Genomic DNA, 20,318 nt, shown 5'->3' on the forward strand with positions numbered 1-20,318 from the left:
GAGGGGGTGAGCGAGAAAGAGAGGGGGGGTGAGCGAGAGAGAGGGGGGTGAGCGAGAGAGAGAGAGAGGGTGTTGAGCGAGAGAGAGAGAGAGGGTGTTGAGCGAGAGAGAGAGAGAAGGGAGGTGGGCGAGAGAGAGAGGGGGTGGACGAGAGAGAGAGGGGGTGGGCGAGAGAGAGAGAGGGGGTGAGCGAGAGAGAGAGGGGGTGGGGAGAGAGAGAGAGAGGGGGGTGGGCAAGAGAGAGAGAGGGGGTGGGTCGAGAGAGGGGGGTGAGCGAGAGAGGGAGGGGGTGAGCGAGAGAGAGGGGGGTGAGCGAGAGAGAGATGGGGGGTGAGCAAGAGAGATATGGGCGGTGAGCGAGAGAGAGATGTGGGGTGAGCGAGAGGGGGTGAGTGAGAGCGAAGAAGGGGAGCTGACACAGAGGAGGGAGGAGTCACACAGAGGAAGGGGGGTCACACAGAGGAAGGAGTGGGGGTCACACAGGAGGAGTGGGGGTCACACAGAGGAGGAGGGGTCACACAGAGGAGGGGGGTCACACAGACGAGGAGGGGGGACACAGAGGAGGAGGGGGTTGACACAGAGGAGGAAATGGGGGGGTCACACAGAGGAGGAGGGAGGTGACACAGAGGAAATGGGGGGGTCACATAGAGGAGGCGGGGGTGACACAGAGGAGATGGGGGTGACACAGAGGAGATGGGGTGTCACACAGAGGAGTTGGGGGGTTACACAGAGGAGTAAGGGGGTTACACATAGGAGATGGAGGCACACAGAGGAGGAGGGGGGTCACACAGAGGAGATGGGGGGCACACAGAGGAGATGGGGGGTCACACAGAGGAGATGGGGGTCACATAGAGGAGGAGGGGGGTCACACAGAGGAGGAGGGGGGTCACACAGAGGAGGAGGAGGGTCACACAGAGGAGATGGGGGGTCACACAGAGGAGATGGGGGGTCACACAGAGGAGGAGGGGGGTCACACAGAGGAGATGGGGGGTCACACAGAGGAGATGGGGGGCACACAGAGGAGGACATGGGGGGCACACAGAGGAGGAGATGGGGGGTCACACAGAGGAGCTGACAGAGCAGATGAGACCTCAGGAAACACATTGTGAGGCAGGACTCCAGGAGGAAGCAGGCGCGATGATTAAATCCACAATGCAGCCCCGCCCCCGCCTCCGCCTCCACACCTGACCAGCACCAGCTCCGCAGGGCCATTCACAGACCCCCATGTCTGCCGCCCGGCCCGCCCCGCACATGGCCCATTCGGCCAATCGCAGGGCTCCTGCTGGCTCAGAGCACAGTGCACCTGTGTCATAGTGATAGCGGGCACGGAATCATGCGCACAGCCCCTCTAGATGTTGCGGCCGGGGACAGAGATCTGGCGGCCATAGGTCCGTGGAATGTGTGCCCGGGTTTCCAGCAGGCGGAGACCCGGGCACATGTGTCAAAACCCGGACTGTCCGGGTCAAAACCGGACAGGTGGCAATCCTAGGGGCTCTCTGTGGGATGTTCGCCCACCAAGCAGTTATTGTGGCTCAGTATAGTGTGTTATTGTGGCTCAGTGGAAAGTGTTAGTATAGTGTGAGTATAGTTTGAGTATAGTGTGTCAATATTGTGTAGTTTCAGTGTAGGGTTTCAGTATGGTGTGAGTATAGTGTACTGTGTCAGTATAGTGGGATTATAGTGTAGTGTGTCCTTCCTAAGTCCACAAACACAAGACCAATATTTTGGCTATAGCGCGGTCAGCATGTGGTTAACAGCTTCCCACCCGCCATATAACAAAATTACATCTGAGAAGTGGTTTCATTATCCTGACTGGGCGACATATGGCGTCCAACAGGATAAGATGCGATTGTGTGCCCGTGAGGGCGTGCATCGCAGCGATCGGCGGTGTGTCAGTTTGACATACTGCATCTTCGAGCTAAGGAGCCTCTGACATAGGTTCTTTACCATGTGATCAGCTGTGTCCAATTACAACAAATGTTAGATGACATGCTAGTAAATTTTTGGCAGACAACGGTCTGTTGTCAGATTTTTGCATCGTATGTACACAAGCTCGTTGCACAAAAGTCCAAAGTACAAATACGCATGAGCGGAATCAATGCTCACCAAACACGACATTAGCAGAAGGTGCCCAAAGGGTGGAGCTCAAGAGCTGAAATTCCACATAGTACATCACTGCATTTGTGTTTGTTGGCCGACAATTGTGTAAAATCTTGTATGCAGGACAAGTTCACGGCACATGCCTTTCGGACAAAAGTCTGACGTTTTGTTGGCCAACAATCCGATCATGTGGACGAGGCTTAAGGCATGGTAGACAGATGTGGCTCGCAGCAGGGGTCCAGTTAGAGTTGCCCTCTCATCCCTTTAAAACCAAACACATGTGAATTTCACGGGTTCTGTGGCTGAGTCAGGTGGTAATTTAACTCACTTGGTGCCTTATCTGCATTAAATTGGTTTCAGAACCTGTGTAATTCATATGTGTTTGGGTTTAAAGGGATGAGGTGGCAACTCTAGGTCCAGTGAGGCCAAATTTTTACCTGAATTCTGCCCTGAAATGGCACAACCACCGGAGATACGTGAACAGGCTCCATAGTAGAGTTGCCACCTCATCCCTTTAAACCTGAACACATATGAATTACACAGGTTCTGAGGCTAATTTCATGCAGATAAGGCACCAACTGAGTTTAATTATCACCTTAATCAGCCACAGAAACTGTGCAATTAATATGTGTTCAGTTTTAAAGGGATGAGGTGGCAACCCTACTCCATAGAGAGCCGGTCACAATCTCCTGATATGCAAATTGGCAGTGGGGAAACCCATTTCCAGTTCACACTAGTGTGAACCCAGTTTTATAGCTGTAAAGGGTGGGCCAACTCAATATTGAACCCTACAGACTAAGACTGGGATGCCATTAAAGTTCATGTGCGTGTAAAGGCAGGTGTTCCAATACTTATGATAATATAGTATTTATATTATAAGACCTAGAAACAAATCTGGCAGAACATTGTGCTGGGTTATAGGGTTAATCTTAGCAACATCAACACCAGTAATGAATCAGATACTCACTCACTGGTTCAGGGAGGTGTTGGAGAAGGTGGATCCTCACATTCAGTTTGTCTAAGGGTACAATGGCTACCTGACATCAAGAAGGTAAGACAATGTTAGATTTGGATCACAAACTGTATTTCCATGTACTATGGCTCACGCCTTTCAATAAAGTCTGCTTACCCTCCATCCAGCCACCACCATGGAACCAAACCAAGCTTTGTATATTATATCAAGTTATACCATTGCAGCATATAGTAAAAGTTCAAAGCTTTGGCTTGCAACCTTGTCCCTGTATCACCCTATCCACTAGGGATGAGCTCAGGCACGTTCGCATGGTCCACGTGCAGAGCCCGCCAGGAAGTCGGCGCAGCGCTGTGCTAATCACAGCCAGTGAGACATTGCCCGATCTCTGCAGCCGCGCATCGGGGCAATGTCTCACTGCCTGTGATTAGTGCAGCGCTGCGCCGACTTCCTGGCAGGCTCTGCACGTGGACCATGTGAACACGCCTGAGCTCATCCTTACTCTCCACATTGCATACCCTTTTGCAATTTATGGCCACAAAGTGGCATTCAGAGCTTCCGATCTGGAAGATTTTACCCCCTTCCTGACCAGAGCAATAAAATCAGCGATTTTTATTGTGACTGTGACATTACGGCGGACACAATTTTGACACTATTTTGGGACCACTGGCATTTATACAGTGATCAGTGCTATAAAAATGCACTGATTACTGTGTAAATGAGACTGGCAGGGAAGGGGTTAACCACTAGGGGGCAATGAATGGGTTAAGTGTGTCCTTGGGAGTGATTCTAAATGTGGGGGGGCTACTACTCACATGACAGCGATCACTGCTCCCGATGACAGAGAAATGCCTTGTTTACTTCCCCACTTCCCCATTCTGCCACTCCGCGACACGATCGCTAAGAGACCGGCGGACATCAAGTTTGCCAGTTCCGCGGGCACGGTCATGCTGTGCGCACTAGCCCAGCCCATACAGTTAAAGGGGATGTACAGGTACACCCATTTGTCCACTGCTGCCATTGTGCCGACGTATATCGGCTAGTAGTTAATGATGAAACTTCTACATTGCTAGTCTAATGTACAATACTACGGTGCTGCTTGTAAATTTACTTTGGAGGAGAGTTTTGCCAAATGCTGTGTGTAACTAAATTATCTTCAGGCCTCCTTGACCCCTGTGTATTAGGATGTGTTATATATACACGTTAATGTATGTGATGTTAACCCCCCCTTCATGACCAGGCCATTTTTTCTGCGATATGGCACTGCATTACTTTAACCCTTTCATCCTGAAGCCTATTTCTGACACTTGTTGCTTACATGTTAAAATCATTTTTTTTATGCTAGAAAACTACGTGGTCCCCCTTTTAATTAATATATATATATATATAAAAAAAAAATATATATATATATATATATATATATTTTTTTTTTTTTTTACTAGAGACCCTAATAAATTGGTGATTGTTGAAATTGTTTTTTTTTTTGGTCTCATGATATTTGCACAGTGCTCTTTCAAACACATTTTTTGGGGGGGGAAAATACACTTTTATGAAAATAAAACCCCCAGAGTTCTCACAGAGTTCTGATGGACTTTCCAAATGAACAGACTTGGCCACACACAATCACACCAAAGTCCGACGGATTCCTGAGCTGCTCCGGGTCGACCCCCTGGATGATGCGGCTGCGCCGGGGGGGATACAGGTGAGGGCGGTAGACGCTATGAAGCATCTTGGTATATATTTGACAGTGAACCCTAATCAGTACATCAACAAAAATTTAATTCCACTGTTGAATAGATTTAGGTCTAAGTGTGACGTCTGGAGTAGGTTGCCGTTATCAGTGATGGGTCGCTCCAGCCTGATAAAGATGATATGGATGCCACAATTGCTATATGTCTTACATAATGCACCGGTATGGATATGCAAAAAGTGGTTCAAAAAACTGGAAACCCTCTTCCGGGAGCTTATCTGGAGGAAGGGTATAGCCCGGATACGACTCCAGACGTTACAGTTACCGTTAGATAGAGGAGGCTTGGCGGTGCCACACCCTAGGAATTACTACCTGGCGGCGCAGCTGCAGCATCTGGCGGGTTGCGACTCGGAGCAGGGAAGAAAGTTAAGGGGAGGGATCAGGATGGTAGGAGCCCCACACGAACTTATGGCCGAGGCCTTGGAGGCAGACTCCTTTCAGCACAGTAATTCTGTAACTAAGATGCTGGGTAAGATATGGAAAGCGGTGAAATTAAAAATGGGATACACTGGGCTGCCAGAATTTACACCACTCTGGGACAATAAAAACCTACCGGAATTATTTAAAATAGGTAAGGTGGGAAGTGGAAGGCATAACCAAATTGATCCAACTCTACGACGGAGGGACCCTAAGAACATTCCCGGACTTAAAGCAGACCTATGATATACCCCAACAATCATATTTTAGTTATCTACAGGTGAGACACGCCTTAGCAGCACAGTTCGGGGTGCACACGATACGGTGGGATAAAACACCCCTACTCTGGAAATTACTTACAACGGATAGGGCAAGTGGGTGTATATCAGAAATTTATAACCAGTTAGGTATGAACCTAAACCTGGAAGTTGATCACCCGAATTTAAAAAGGAAGTGGGAAGAGGACATAGGGGAAATATCAGAGGTACAGTGGAGGAGAATATTGGAGCTTGGGCCGGTGACGTCGGTCTCCCCCTCTCAAAGGATCTCACACTTGATGTTAATACACAGGGCTTATTATACACCCAAGAGACTATGCCTGTTTGGCAGGAGAGCCGACGATAACTGCCCTAGATGTCGGGGACAGGGAGACCTTCTCCATATGATGTGGCGCTGCCCAAAGTTATTTCGGTATTGGAGGGAGGTGGTGGACACTATCAATAAGATCCATGAGTTAGAATTGGTAATGAACCCGATCCTGTGTGTTCTGGGTTGTAGACAGGAGCGGAGAGAATCAAAAAGTACTACGGCGGCAGTGGTACGTTGCTTATTCCAAGCACGTAGGCTGATCGCGCAAAGATGGCAAGCTGAGAGGGCCCTGTCGGTGAGTGAATGGACCCAAAGTATTAATGAATTAGTATGGAAAGAGAAGACACTATATGTAAAGAGAGGGAATTTTAGAGTGTGGAAAGAAATCTGGAGGCCCTGGATAAATGAGATGGGTTATCCTATTGATTAAAAGGAAGTAGTAGAGGGAGATACAGGTGTTGTGGTGGTGGTTTACCGTAGTCCTCGTGCTTATTTGAATGAGGGGGGAGGGTGAGGGTTGGGGGGGGGGGGTAGGGGAAGGAGGGGGAGGGAGGAGGGGATTGGGGGGGAGAGGGGAGGGAGGAAAGGAGTATGGGGGGAAAAGGTGAAGGAGTAAAACTAGGCTGTTGTTGTTAGTAGTTTCTTTGTTTTTAGAACGATTTGTAACCTTTGATGGAAAACTTAATAAAGAAGATTGGAAATAATCATTACAGGCCACGATGATGAGGAATCATGCTGAGACATAAATGAGCTGAAAGGTGATTAAGTCTCTTGCATAGGATTTCTGATGTGGAAAAAAGAAAAGAAAAAAAAAAAAAAAAAAAAGTCAGACGGATTCGAACGTGGTGACGTACGACCAGACTAGAATAAGGAAGTTCATAGCCAGTAGCTAATAGCTGCCCTAGCGTCGTTTTTTGTCTGTCGGACTAGCATACACATGAGCGGATTTCTCGGTAGGAACTGGGTCCGGCGGAGTTCCGGCGGAAAAATTTGAAACATGTTCCATTTCTAAAGTCTGTCGGATTTTTACAAATCTAAAGTCCGCTGCAGCCCACACACGATCGAATGGTCTGCCGGAATTGTTCCGTCGGACCTTTGATGTTGAAAAGTCCGCTCGTGTGTACGGGGCATAACAGAGGAGATCTAGTGCTAGTATTATTGCTCTTACTCTGACGATTGTGGCAATACCTCACGTGTGATTTGAACACCATTTATATATGCGGCGTGACTTATGTATGCGTTTTCTTTGCTGCGCAAGCATGCGAAGACCTGGGGGTGCTTTAAAAAAATCTTATTTTTTTTCTTATTTTGCATTGTCCCTTTTAAAAAAAATTAAAAATTCTGATCACTTTTATTGCTGTCACAAGGAATGTAAAAATCCCTTGTGACAGTAATGGGCATGTGACCGGAACTCTTTATAGAGGGATCAGGGGTCTAAAAGACCCTCCTTTTGCACTTACAAGTATTCAGAACACAAAAATCAGCGATTCTGAATACTGTTATTTTTTTTTATAAATCTGTGCCGTTGGGATTTTACATCGGAGACCCGATCCAAACCAAATCTGGCTTTGTTCAGGTCTCAGCCTAGGCGGAGGACGTGCCGACTAGTGGCTCAGGTCTAACAGTGGGACAGGAAGAGCAGCAGGAGGGGGGGTGGGACGCCTCCTCTCGAACGGCTTTTAGCCGCCTTTGGTTGTTATCACTAAAAAGCCAAACGCCCGTTCTAAAAAAAAAAAAGTAACCCCTTCAAGCCACAAACGCAAATTTGCATACAGTAAGAGCGATGTCGTGTCCAAATATTGTCCTTTTCCTTTTTTTTTCCCACAAATAAAACTTTCTCGTGGTGGTATTTGATCACCTCTGCGTTTTTGTTTTTTTAATTCATTTTTTTTTTTTTGCAATATAAACAAAAAAAGACTGACAATTTTGTGGGAAAAAATCGAATTTTCTGCTATAAAACATATTCAATAAAAAAAATCGAAAAAAAAATAAAATTTTCTTCAGTAATTTAGGCCAATGGGTATTCTGCTACATATTTTTGGTAAAAAAATAAATAAGTAAATGGTGGATAAATCGGGCACTAAGTGCCACTTTTGACACTTTTTTGGGGACCAGTGGAATTAACCGCTTCCAGACCGCTCCACACATATATACTGTGGCAGGCCGGCCCGGCTGTGCGAAATCACGTTCCAGTACGTGATTTAGTGCACAAGGTTTGGGGGGCGCGCGTGACTCGCTCACGCTGTAATTGGACACAGTGGGAGCCAATCAGCGGGTCCAACGGGACGCAATGTCCACCGGGACCAGCTGGTTGTTCACAGGAATGGCAGAACGGCAGTCTACCTATGTAAACCAGGCAGATTGCCAATCTGTGAGGGAAAGATAGCATTCTTGTGTTTCTGATCTCTTTCTTTCCCCAGTCACAGCAACCCCCCCCAGTTGGAAAGCACCCCTTAGGGAACAAGTTTAACTCTTTTGTCGCCCCTGATGTTAACCCCTTCCCCTCCACTGTGACTAGTACAGTGACAGTGCATATTTTTAGCACTGATCACTGGACTGGTGTCACTGGTCTCCAAAAAATGTCAAAAGTGTCTGATCTGTTTGCCACAATGTCGCAGTCCCGCTAAAAATCACAGATCACCACCATTACTAGTTAAAAAAAATCAATAAAAATTCCATAAAAATATCCCTTAGTTTGTAGAAGCTATAACTTTTGCTCAAACCAATCAATATACGTTTATTGGGATTTTTTTAACCAAAAATATGTAGAAGACATATTGGCCTAAACTGATGAAGAAATTTGATTTCTTACATTTTTTTTTGGGATATGTTTTATAGCAGAAAGTAAAAAAATTATTTGTTTTTTTTTCAAAATTGTTGGTCTTTCTTTGTTTATAGCGCAAAAAATAAAAACTGCAGAGGTGATCAAATACCAACAAAAGAAAGGCGAAAGTGAACCTTGTGGGGCTGAAGTGGTCAATGGTGATCAGTGCTAAAAATATGCACTGTAACTGTACTAATGACACTGGCTGGGAAGGGGTTAACATCAAGGGGCGATTAAAGGGTTAAATGTGTTCCTAGGGCAGTGATGGCGAACCTTGGCACTCCAGATGTTTTGGAAGTACATTTTTTTTTTTTGCAAATATAAGTTTATTCAAGAAATTTTCACACACAAAAAGGGGTAGAGCCCCCGAATAAAAAAATAACAACATAGGCAGTGAAGGTCGCAGCCTCCAGGATGTGCAGCACATTAACAGGAATACGACTCCCAGCTGATATAATACATCGTAAATAGTAAGGCGACTGTACCATAAACAGCCGGCAGAGGGGGTTAAAGATACATCAGAGCCAGTCTGGAAGTACATTTCCCCATGATGCTCAACTACACTGTAGAGTACATGAGCATCATGGGAAATGTAGTTCCAAAACATCTGGGGTGCCAAGGTTTGCCATCACTGGTCTAGGGAGTGCTTACTGTGTGGGGGAGGTACTTGTACTGTGGGAAGGCAGAGATCCATGTTCCTGTTTTGAGAAACGCAGGATCACTATCTCCCCTCCTCACAGAACGGCGCTCTGCCTGGTTTACATAGGTAGATCACCTTTCTGTTTCTCTTGGGAACAATCGGATCTCATCTGCTGGACCCACTGATTGCCTCCCTCTGTGTCCAATTACAGCGGAAATGGGGTTGTTGAGGGCACCTACAGGTACGCGATTCTGTGCAGGTGAGCCGCTTTGCCGCTGTATATATCGTACACAGTCATGTTGGAACAGGAAGGCGCCATCCCCAAACTGTTCCTACAAAGTTGGGGGTATGAAATTGTCCAAAATGTCTTGCCAAGCCCAACCCCTGAAAAACTACCCCAAACCATAATCCCCCCCTCCACCAAATGATTTGGACCAGTGCACAAAGCAGGGTCCATAACCACTTCAATACCGGGCACTTTCACCCCCTTCCTGCCCAGGCCATTTTTCAGCTTTCAGTGCTGTCACACTTTGAATGACAATTGCACAGCCATGTGAAATTGTTATCATTTTCTTCACACAAATAGAGCTTTCTCCTTCACTGATGGGTGCTGATGAGGCTGCACTGATGAGGAGGCACGAATATGCCACACTTATGGACACTGATAGGTGGCATTGATATGTGGCACTGATGAGTACTGATGGGTGGCACTGGTGGGCACTGATTGGCGGCACTGATGGGCAGCAGTGATGGGCATTTATGGGCAGCACTGATAGCCAGTACTGACTTGCATCACTATTGGCGCTGGTGGGCATTAATGGGCGGCATTGATGGGCAGCAGTGATGAGCATTGATGGGCAGCAATGATAGCCAGCACTGACTGGCATCACTATTGGCCACTGATTGCTGGCACTGGTGGGCACTCAATTGTAATTGGGCATTGATTATCAGTGCCCTGATTACATACCTAGCAAGATCCCCTACGGCTATATCACCCTGAATGCGCTCGATCTCGTCTGAACCCGGTTGCTAAGAAGGGTCAGGCCTGGTTAGTACCTGTATGGGAGGCCACCTGGGAAGACCAGGTCCCGTTGGCATTTTTTTAATATGTTGTTGGCATCAATGACCTGTTTTATTTTTCTGCTTGTTTGCCGAGATGACCATCTTCGCGTTTGTCAAGAGGGTCAAGAGGGTCAAGAGGGTCAAGAGGGTCAAGAGGGTTGAGAGTGGCCAGCAAGATCGTCTATGGCCACATCACCCTGAATGAGCCTGATCTCGGATGCTAAGCAGGGTCAGACCTGGTTAGTATCTAGATGGGAGACCGCCTGGGAATACCAGGTGCTGTAGGATTTTTTTTAATATGTTTTACTGCTTGTTTGCAGAGGTGACCATCTTTGCGTTTGTCAAGAGGGTTGAGAGTGGCCAGCAAGATCACCTATGGCCACATCACCCCGAATGCACCCAATCTCATTTGATCTCGGATGCTAAGCAGGGTCGGGCCTGGTTAGTACCTGGATGGGAGACCTCCTGGGAATACCAGGTGCCGTAGGCTTTTTTTTATATGTTGTTGGCGTCGACGACCTGTTTGATTTTTCTGCTTGTTTGCCGAGATGATCATCTTGGCATTTGTCAAGAGGGTTGAGAGTGGCCAACAAGACTGCCTACGGCCACATCACCCTGAATGCACCCAATCTCGTTTGATCTCAGATGCTTAGCAGGGTCGAGCCTGGTTAGTACCTGGATGGGAGACCGCCTGGGAAGACCAGTTGCCGTAGGCTTTGTTTTAATATGTTGTTGGCATTGATGACCTGTTTTATTTTTCTGCTTGTTTGCCGAGGTGAAATTGTTGGCGCTTGTCAAGAGGGTTGAGAGTGGCCAGCAAGGTCGCCTACTATACATCACCCTGAATGCGCCCGATCTCATCTGATCTCGGATGCTAAGCAGGGTCGGGCCTGTTTAGTACCTGGATGGGAGATCGCCTGGGAATACCAGGTGCCGTAGGCTTTTTTTTATATGTTGTTGGCATCAACGACCTGTTTTGTTTTTCTGCTTGTTTGCCGAGGTGACCATCTTGGTGTTTGTCAAGAGGGTTGAGAGGGGCCACCAAGATCGTTTACAGCCACTTCACCCTGATTGTGCCTGATCTCATCTGATCTCAGATGCTAAGCAGGGTTGGGCCGGGTTAGTACCTGGATGGGAGACCGCCAGGGAATACCAGGTGCCTTAGCCTTTTGTTTAATATGTTGTTAGCGTTGACAACCTGTTTTATTTTTCTGCTTGTTTGCCGAGGTGGCCATCTTGGCATTTGTCAAGAGGGTTGAGAGTGGCCAACAAGATCACCTACGGCCACATCACCCTGAATGCACCAGATCTCGTCTGATCTCTGATGCTAAGCAGGGCCGGACCTGGTTAGTACCTGGATGGGAGACTGCCTTGGAATACCAGGTGCTGTAGGCTTTTTTTTAATATGTTGTTGGCGTCGATGACCTGTTTTATTTTTCTGCTTGCTGGCCGAGGTGACCATCTTGGCGTTTGTCAAGATTGTTTAGACTGGCCAGCAAGATCACCTATGGCCACATCATCCTGAATGAGCCCCGATCTCGTCTGATCTCGTATGGTAAGCAGGGTCGGACCTGGTTAGTACCTGAATGGGAGACCGCCTGGAATACCAGGTGCCGTAGGCTTTTTTTAATATGTTTTTGGCATCGACGACCTATTTTCTTTTTAAGCTTGTTTGCCGAGGTGATCATCTTGGCATTTGTCAAGAGGGTTGAGAGTGGCCAGCAAGATCGCCTATGGCCACATCACCCTGAATGCGCCCAAACTCGTCTGATTTCAGATGCTAAGCAGGGTCGTACCTGGATGTGAGACTGCCAGTGAATAACAGGTGCCATAGCCTTTTTTATAATATATTGTTGGCGTCGACGACCTGTTTTATTTTTCTGCTTGTTTGCCAAGGTGACCATCTTGGCATTTGTCAAGGGGGTTGAGAGTGGTCAGCAAGATCGCTTATGGCCACATTACCTTGAATGCGCCCGATCTCGCCTGATCTTGGATGCTAAGCAGGGTCGGGCCTTGTTAGTTCCTGGATGAGAGCCGCCTGGGAATAACAGGTGTCCTAGGCTTTTTTTAAATATGTTGTTGGCGTTGATGACCTGTTTTATTTTTCTGCTTCTATGCCGTGGTGACCATCTTGGCGTTTGTCAAGAGGGTTGAGAGTGGCCAGCAAGATCACCTACAACAACATCACCCTGAATGCGCCTGATCTTGTCTGATCTCGTCTGATCTCGGATGTTAAGCAGGGTCGGACCTGGTTAGTATTTGGATGGGAGACCGCCTGGGAATACCAGATGCTGTAGGCTTCTTTTAATATGTTGTTGGCGTCGACAACCTGTTTTATTTTTCTGCTTGTTTGCCGAGGGGACCATCTTGGCGTTTGTCAAGAGGGTTAAGAGTGACAAGCAAGATCACCGACGGCCACATCACCATTAATGCGCCCAATCTCATCTTAGGGTGCTAAGCAGGGTCGGGCCTGGTTAGTATCTGGATGGGAGACCACCTGGGAATACCAGGGGCTGTAGGCTTTTTTAAAATATGCTGTTGGCGTCGACGACCTGTTTTATTTTTCTGCTTGTTTGCAGAGGTGACCACCTTGGAGTTTGTCAAGAGGGTTGAGAGTGGCAAGTAAGATGGCCTACAGCGACATCACCCTGAATGTGCCTGATCTCATCTGATTTCGGATGCTAAGCAGGGTTTGATCTGGTTAGTACCGGGAGGGGAGACCGCCTGGAAATACCAGTTGCCATAGCCATTTTTTTAATATGTTGTTGACGTCGACTACCTGTTTTATTTTTCAGCTTGTTTGCCGCGGTGACCATCTTGGCGATTGTCAAGAGGGTTGAGAGTGTCCTCCAAAATTGCCTACAGCCACATCACCCTGAATGCGCTCGATCTCATCTGAATTCTGATGCTAAGCAGGGTCTGGTCTGGTTATTACCTGGATGGGAGACCGTCTTAGAATACCAGGTGTTGTAGGCTTCTTTTTAATATGTTGTTGGTGTGGACGACCTGTTTTATTTTTCTGCTTGGCGTTTGTCAAGAGGGTTGAGCGTGACCAGCAAGATCGCCTATGGCCACACCACCCTAAATGCATCTGATCTTGTCTGATCTCGGATGCAACGCTGGGTCGCGTCTGATTAGCACCTGGATGGGAGACCGCCTGGGAATACCAGGTGCCGTATGCTTTTTTTAATATGTTGTTGGCGTCAATGACCTGTTTTATTTTTCTGCTTGTTTGCTGAGGTGACCATCTTAGCATTTGTCAAGAGGGTTGAGAGTGGCCAGCAAGATCAGCAATGGCCACATCACCCTGAATGCGCCCGATATCGTCTGATCTCGGATGCTAAGCAGGGTTGGGCCTGGTTAGTACCTGGATGGGAAACTGCCATAGAATACCAGGTGCCGTAGTTTTTTTAAAAATATGTTGTTGGTGTCGACAACCTGTTTTATTTTTCTGCTTGTTTGCTGAGGTGACCATCTTAGCCTTTGTTAAGAGGGTTGAGAGTGGCCAGCAAGATCGCCAACAGCCACACCCTGAATGCACCCGATCTTGTCTGATCTTGGATGCTAAGCAGGGTTGGGCCTGGTTAGTACCTGGATGGGAGACGGCCTGGGAATACCTGGTGCCGTTGGCTTTTTTTAATTAAGTTGTTGGCGTCGACGATTTTTTTTTTCTGCTTGTTTGCCGAGGTGACCATCTTGGCGTTTGTCAAGAGGGTTGAGAGTGGCTAGCAAGATTCCCTACGTCCACTTCACCCTGAATGCGTCTGATCTCGGATGCTAAGCAGGGTCGGGTCTGGTAAGTACCTGGATGGGAGACCGCCTGGGAATACCAGGTGCCGTAGACTTTTTGTTAATATGTTGTTGGCGTCGACAACCTGTTTTATTTTTCTGCTTGTTTGCCGAGGTGACCATCTTAGCATTTGTCAAGAGGGTTGAGAGTGGCCTGCAAGATCGCTAAGCAGGGTGGGACCTCGTTAGTACCTGGATCGGAGACCGCATGGGAATATCAGGTGCCGTAGGCTTTTTTTTAATATGTTGTTGGCGTCGACGACCTGTTTTGTTTTTCTGCTTATTTGCAGAGGCGACCATCTTGGCGTTTGTCAAGAGGGTTGAGAGTGGCCAGCAAAATCGACTGAGGCCACATCACCCTGAATGCAACTAATCTCGTCTGATCTTGTATGCTAAGCAGGGTTGGGCCTGGTTAGTTTCTGGATGAGAGACCGCTTGGGAATACCAGATGCTGTAGGCTTCTTTTAATATGTTGTTGGCGTCGACGACCTGTATTATTTTTCTGCTTGTTTGCCGAGGGGACCATCTTGGCGTTTGTCAAGAGGGTTAAGAGTGAAAAGCAAGATCACCTATGGCCACATCACCATTAATGCGCCCAATCTCGTCTTAGGGTGCTAAGCAGGGTTGGGCCTGGTTAGTATCTGGATGGGAGACCACCTGGGAATACCAGGGGCTGTAGGCTTTTTTTAAATATGCTGTTGGCGTGGACGACCTGTTTTATTTTTCTGCTTGTTTGCAGAGGTGACCACCTTAGCGTTTGTCAAGAGGGTTGAGAGTGGCAAGTAAGATGGCCTATGGTGACATCACCCTGAATGTGCCTGATCTCATCTGATTTCGGATGCTTAGCAGGGTTTGATCTGGTTAGTACTGGGATTGGAGACCGCCTGGAAATACCAGTTGCCGTAGGATTTTTTTTCAATATGTTGTTGACGTCGACTACCTGTTTTATTTTTCTGCTTGTTTGCTGCGGTGACCATCTTGGCGATTGTCAAGAGGGTTGAGAGTGGCCAGCAAAAACACCTATGGCCACATCACTCTGAATGCACTGGATCTCGTCTGATCTGGGATGCTAAGTAGGGTCGGGCCTGGTTAGTACCTAGATGTGAGACCGCCTAGGAATACCAGGTGACGTTTTTTTTTTAATATGTTGTTGGCGTCGACGACCTGTTTTATTTTTCTGCTTGTTTGCCGAGGTGGCCATCAAGGCATTTGTCAAGAGGGTTGAGAGTGGCCAGCAAGATTGCCTATGACCACATCACCCTGAATGCGCTTGATCTCATCTGATCTCGAATGCTAAGCAGGGTCGGGCCTGGTTAGTATCTGAATGGGAGACTGCTTGGGAATGCCAGATGCTGTAGGCTTTTTTTAATATGTTGTTGGCGTCGACGACTTTTTTTTTTTTCTGCTTGTTTGCCGGGGTGACCATCTTGGCGTTTGTCAAGAGGGTTGAGAGTGGCTAGCAAGATTGCCTATGGCCATATCACCCTGAATGCACCCGATCTCATCTGGGTAATACATGGTTAATACCCGGATGGGAGACCGCCTGGGAAGACCCGGTGCTGTAGGCTTCCATTTAATATGTTGTCGGCGTCGATTACCTGTTTTATTTTTCTGCTTGTTTGCCGAGGTGACAATCTTGGTATTTGTCAAGAGGGTTGAGTGTGGCCAGTAAGTTTGCCTATGGCCACATCACCCTAAATGTGCCTGATCTTGTCTGATCTCGAATGCTAAGCAGGGTCAACCCTGGTTATTACCTGGATGGGAGACTGCCTGGGAATACCAGGTGCTGTAGGCTTTTTTAAATATGTTGTTGGTGTCGACGACCGGTTTTATTTTTCTGCTTGTTTGCCGAGGTGACCATCTTGGCATTTGTCAAGAGGGTTGAGAGTGGCCAGCAAAATCGACTGAGGCCACATCACCCCGAATGCAACTAATCTCGTCTGATCTTGGATGCTAAGCAGGGTTGGGCCTGGTTAGTTTCTGGATGAGAGACCGCTTGGGAATACCAGATGCTGTAGGCTTCTTTTAATATGTTGTTGGCGTCGACGACCTGTATTATTTTTCTGCTTGTTTGCCGAGGGGACCATCTTGGCGTTTGTCAAGAGGGTTAAGAGTGAAAAGCAAGATCACCTACGGCCACATCACCATTAATGCGCCCAATCTCGTCTTAGGGTGCTAAGCAGGGTTGGGCCTGGTTAGTATCTGGATGGGAGACCACCTGGGAATACCAGGGGCTGTAGGCTTTTTTTAAATATGCTGTTGGCGTGGACGACCTGTTTTATTTTTCTGCTTGTTTGCAGAGGTGACCACCTTGGCGTTTGTCAAGAGGGTTGAGAGTGGCAAGTAAGATGGCCTATGGTGACATCACCCTGAATGTGCCTGATCTCATCTGATTTCGGATGCTTAGCAGGGTTTGATCTGGTTAGTACTGGGATTGGAGACCGCCTGGAAATACCAGTTGCCGTAGGCATTTTTTAAATATGTTGTTGACGTCGACTACCTGTTTTATTTTTCTGCTTGTTTGCTGCGGTGACCATCTTGGCGATTGTCAAGTGGGTTGAGAGTGGCCAGCAAAAACACCTATGGCCACATCACTCTGAATGCACTGGATCTCGTCTGATCTGGGATGCTAAGTAGGGTCGGGCCTGGTTAGTACCTAGATGTGAGACCGCCTAGGAATACCAGGTGACGTTTTTTTTTTAATATGTTGTTGGCGTCGACGACCTGTTTTATTTTTCTGCTTGTTTGCCGAGGTGGCCATCAAGGCATTTGTCAAGAGGGTTGAGAGTGGCCAGCAAGATTGCCTATGACCACATCACCCTGAATGCGCTTGATCTCATCTGATCTCGAATGCTAAGCAGGGTCGGGCCTGGTTAGTATCTGAATGGGAGACTGCTTGGGAATGCCAGATGCCGTAGGCTTTTTTTAATATGTTGTTGGCGTCGACGACTTTTTTTTTTTCTGCTTGTTTGCCGGGGTGACCATCTTGGCGTTTGTCAAGAGGGTTGAGAGTGGCTAGCAAGATTGTCTATGGCCATATCACCCTGAATGCACCCGATCTCATCTGGGTAATACATGGTTAATACCCGGATGGCTGGGAATACCCGGTGCTGTAGGCTTCCATTTAATATGTTGTCGGCGTCGATTACCTGTTTTATTTTTCTGCTTGTTTGCCGAGGTGACAATCTTGGTATTTGTCAAGAGGGTTGAGTGTGGCCAGTAAGTTTGCCTATGGCCACATCACCCTGAATGTGCCTGATCTTGTCTGATCTCGGAGGTGACCACCTTGGCGTTTGTCAAGAGGGTTGAGAGTGGCAAGTAAGATGGCCTATGGTGACATCACCCTGAATGTGCCTGATCTCATCTGATTTCGGATGCTTAGCACGGTTTGATCTGGTTAGTCCCGGGATTGGAGACCGCCTGGAAATACCAGTTGCCGTAGGCATTTTTTAAATATGTTGTTGACGTCGACTACCTGTTTTATTTTTCTGCTTGTTTGCTGCGGTGACCATCTTGGCGATTGTCAAGAGGGTTGAGAGTGGCCAGTAAGATCGCCAACGGCCACATCCTGAATGCGCCCGATCTCATCTGATCTTGGATGCTAAGCAGGGTTGGGCCTGGTTGGTACCTGGATGGGAGACCGCCTGGGAATACCTGGTGCCATTGGCTTTTTTTTAATATTTTGTTGGCGTCAACGATTTTTTATTTTTTTTTCTGCTTGTTTGCCAAGGTGACCATCTTGGCGTTTGTCAAGAGGGTTGAGAGTGGCTAGCAAGTTTGCCTAAGGCCAATTCACCCTGAATGCGCCCAATCTCGTCTGATCTCGGATGCTAAGCAGGGTCGGGTCTGGTAAGTACCTGGATGGGAGACCGCCTGGGAATACCAGGTGCCGTAGACCTTTTGTTAATATGTTGTTGGCGTCGACAACCTGTTTTATTTTTCTGCTTGTTTGCCGAGGTGACCATCTTGGCATTTGTCAAGAGGGTTGAGAGTTGGCAGCAAGATTGCCTATGGCCACATCACACTGAATGCTCCTGAACTCGGATGCTAAGCAGGGTCGGGCCTGATTAATACCTGTATGGGAGACCGCCTGGGAATCCCCAGTGCCGTTAGCTTTTTTTAATATGTTGTTGGCGTCGACGACCTGATTTATTTTTCTGCTTGTTTGCCGAGGCGACCATCTTGGCGTGTGTTAAGAGGGTTGAGAGTGGATAGCAAGATTGCCTACATCCACATCACTCTGACTACGCCCGATCTCATCTGATCTCGGATGCTAAGCAGGGTTGGGTCTGGATGTGAGACCGCCTGGGAATACCAGGTGCCGTAGGCTTTTTTTTTAAATATGTTGGTGGTGTCGACGACCAAGATGGTCACCTTTGCAAATAAGCAGAAAAATAAAACAGGTCGTCGACGCCAACAACATATTAAAAAAAGCCTACGGCACATGGTATTCCCAGGCGGTCTCCCATCCAGGTACTAACAAGCCCTGATCCTGCTTAGCATTCAAGATCAGACAAGATTGGGTGCATTCAGGGTGATCTGGCCATAGGCATTCTTGCTGGCCACTCTAAACCCTCTTGACAAACGCTATGATGGTCACCTCGCCAAACAAGCTGAAAAATAAAACAGGTTGTTGACGTCAACAACATATTAAAAAAAAGCCTACGGCACCTGGTATTCCCAGGCGGTCACCCATTCAGGTACTAACAAGGCTTGACCCTGCTCAGCATCCGAGATCAGACGAGATCGGGCACATTCAGGGTGATGTGACCATAGGCGAACTTGCTGGCCAAACCCTCTTGACAAATGGCAAGATGGTCACCTCGGCAAACAAGCAGAAAAATAAAACAGGTCGTCGAAGCCAAAAACATATTAAAAAAAAAGCCTACGGCACCTGGTCTTCCCAGGCGGTCTTCAATACAGGTACTAACCAGTCCCAACCCTGCTTAGCTATTGAGATCAGATGAGATTGGCGCATTCAGGGTGATGTGGCCGTAGGCGATCTTGATGGCCACTCTCAACCCTCTTGACAAACGCCAAGATGGTCACCTCGGCAAACAAGCATAAAAATAAAACAGGTCGACGATGCCAACAACATATTAAAAAAAAGCCTACAGCACCTGGTATTCCCAGGCAGTCTCCCACACAGGTACTGACCAGGCCCGAACCTGCTTAGTATACCAGATCAGATGAGATGGGGAACATTCAGGGTGATGTGGCCGTAGGGGATCTTGCTGGCCACTCTCAACCCTCTTGACAAACGCCAAGGTGGTCACCTCGGCAAACAAGCAGAAAAATTAAACAGGTCGTCGATGCCAACAACATATAAAAAAAAGCCTACGGCACCTGGTATTGCCAGGCGGTTTCCCATCCAGGTACTAACCAGGCCTGACCGTGCTTAGCATTGAAGATCAGACAAGATCGGGTGCGTTTAGGGTGATGTGGCCGTAGGCAATGTTGCTGGCCACTCTCAACCCTCTTGAGAAATGCCAAGATGGTCCTCTCGGCAAACAATCAGAAAAATAAAACAGGTCATTGACGCCAACAACATATTAAAAAAAAAGCCTACGGCACCTGGTATTCCCAAGCAGTCTGCCATCAAGGTACTAACCAGGCCCGACCTTGCTTAGCATCCGAAATCAGACGAGATCAGGCATATTCCACGTGATGGGGGTGTAGGTGATCTTGTTGGCTACTCTCAACCCTCTTGACAAAAGCCAAGATGGTCACCTCGGCAAAAAAGCAGTAAAATAAAACAGGTCGTCGATGCCAACAACATATAAAAAAAAGCCCACGGCACCTGGTACTAACCAGATGCGTCCCTGCTTAGCATCTGCGATCAGACGAGATCAGGCGCATTCAGGATGATGTTGCGGTAGGCCATCTTGCTGGCCACTCTCAACCCTCTTGACAAACGCCAAGATGGTCACCTCGGCAAACAAGCAGAAAAATAAAACAGGTCGTGGACGCCAACAACATATTAAAAAAAGCCTACCACACCTGGTATTCCCAGACAGTCTCCCATTCAGGTACTAACCAGGCCGACCCTGCTTAGCTTCCAAGATCAGACGAGGTCGGGAACATTCAGGGTGATGTGGCCGTAAGGGATCTTGACAAGCGCCAAGATGGTCACCTCGGCAAAAAAGCAGAAAAATAAAACAGGCTGTCGACGTCAACA

General features: G+C 47.7%; 1 non-coding gene and 21 pseudogenes across 1 annotated transcript; 16 read left to right on the plus strand and 6 right to left on the minus strand.

Moving 5' to 3' along the window:
- The first annotated feature begins 10,267 nt into the window (after positions 1-10,267).
- On the plus strand, positions 10,268-10,386 carry LOC143929095 (5S ribosomal RNA; annotated as a pseudogene).
- A 336-nt stretch (positions 10,387-10,722) lies between these two features.
- Positions 10,723-10,841, plus strand: LOC143928460 (5S ribosomal RNA). Its single transcript, XR_013262409.1, has one exon. It is a non-coding gene; the product is annotated as a 5S ribosomal RNA (ribosomal RNA).
- A 107-nt stretch (positions 10,842-10,948) lies between these two features.
- Positions 10,949-11,067, plus strand: LOC143928451 (5S ribosomal RNA; annotated as a pseudogene).
- Positions 11,068-11,175: 108 nt separating this feature from the next.
- On the plus strand, positions 11,176-11,293 carry LOC143928504 (5S ribosomal RNA; annotated as a pseudogene).
- A 107-nt stretch (positions 11,294-11,400) lies between these two features.
- On the plus strand, positions 11,401-11,519 carry LOC143928475 (5S ribosomal RNA; annotated as a pseudogene).
- A 108-nt stretch (positions 11,520-11,627) lies between these two features.
- On the plus strand, positions 11,628-11,746 carry LOC143928629 (5S ribosomal RNA; annotated as a pseudogene).
- Positions 11,747-11,854: 108 nt separating this feature from the next.
- LOC143929099 (5S ribosomal RNA) lies at positions 11,855-11,973 on the plus strand (annotated as a pseudogene).
- A 549-nt stretch (positions 11,974-12,522) lies between these two features.
- LOC143929049 (5S ribosomal RNA) lies at positions 12,523-12,651 on the plus strand (annotated as a pseudogene).
- Positions 12,652-13,208: 557 nt separating this feature from the next.
- Positions 13,209-13,327, plus strand: LOC143928984 (5S ribosomal RNA; annotated as a pseudogene).
- A 313-nt stretch (positions 13,328-13,640) lies between these two features.
- Positions 13,641-13,759, plus strand: LOC143928718 (5S ribosomal RNA; annotated as a pseudogene).
- A 108-nt stretch (positions 13,760-13,867) lies between these two features.
- Positions 13,868-13,983, plus strand: LOC143928786 (5S ribosomal RNA; annotated as a pseudogene).
- A 1,399-nt stretch (positions 13,984-15,382) lies between these two features.
- LOC143928660 (5S ribosomal RNA) lies at positions 15,383-15,501 on the plus strand (annotated as a pseudogene).
- A 315-nt stretch (positions 15,502-15,816) lies between these two features.
- LOC143929056 (5S ribosomal RNA) lies at positions 15,817-15,935 on the plus strand (annotated as a pseudogene).
- Positions 15,936-16,942: 1,007 nt separating this feature from the next.
- On the plus strand, positions 16,943-17,061 carry LOC143928530 (5S ribosomal RNA; annotated as a pseudogene).
- Positions 17,062-17,693: 632 nt separating this feature from the next.
- LOC143928490 (5S ribosomal RNA) lies at positions 17,694-17,809 on the plus strand (annotated as a pseudogene).
- A 110-nt stretch (positions 17,810-17,919) lies between these two features.
- LOC143928474 (5S ribosomal RNA) lies at positions 17,920-18,038 on the plus strand (annotated as a pseudogene).
- A 534-nt stretch (positions 18,039-18,572) lies between these two features.
- Positions 18,573-18,691, minus strand: LOC143928921 (5S ribosomal RNA; annotated as a pseudogene).
- Positions 18,692-18,799: 108 nt separating this feature from the next.
- On the minus strand, positions 18,800-18,918 carry LOC143928459 (5S ribosomal RNA; annotated as a pseudogene).
- A 104-nt stretch (positions 18,919-19,022) lies between these two features.
- Positions 19,023-19,140, minus strand: LOC143928969 (5S ribosomal RNA; annotated as a pseudogene).
- A 108-nt stretch (positions 19,141-19,248) lies between these two features.
- On the minus strand, positions 19,249-19,367 carry LOC143928753 (5S ribosomal RNA; annotated as a pseudogene).
- Positions 19,368-19,474: 107 nt separating this feature from the next.
- LOC143929133 (5S ribosomal RNA) lies at positions 19,475-19,593 on the minus strand (annotated as a pseudogene).
- Positions 19,594-20,128: 535 nt separating this feature from the next.
- Positions 20,129-20,246, minus strand: LOC143928981 (5S ribosomal RNA; annotated as a pseudogene).
- Positions 20,247-20,318: the final 72 nt, after the last annotated feature.

Source organism: Lithobates pipiens, unplaced genomic scaffold (assembly GCF_037356315.1).
Source record: "Lithobates pipiens isolate NorthernLeopardFrog02 unplaced genomic scaffold, aLitPip1_a1.2 Scaffold_23, whole genome shotgun sequence".
NCBI classification, from domain to species: Eukaryota; Metazoa; Chordata; class Amphibia; order Anura; family Ranidae; genus Lithobates; species Lithobates pipiens.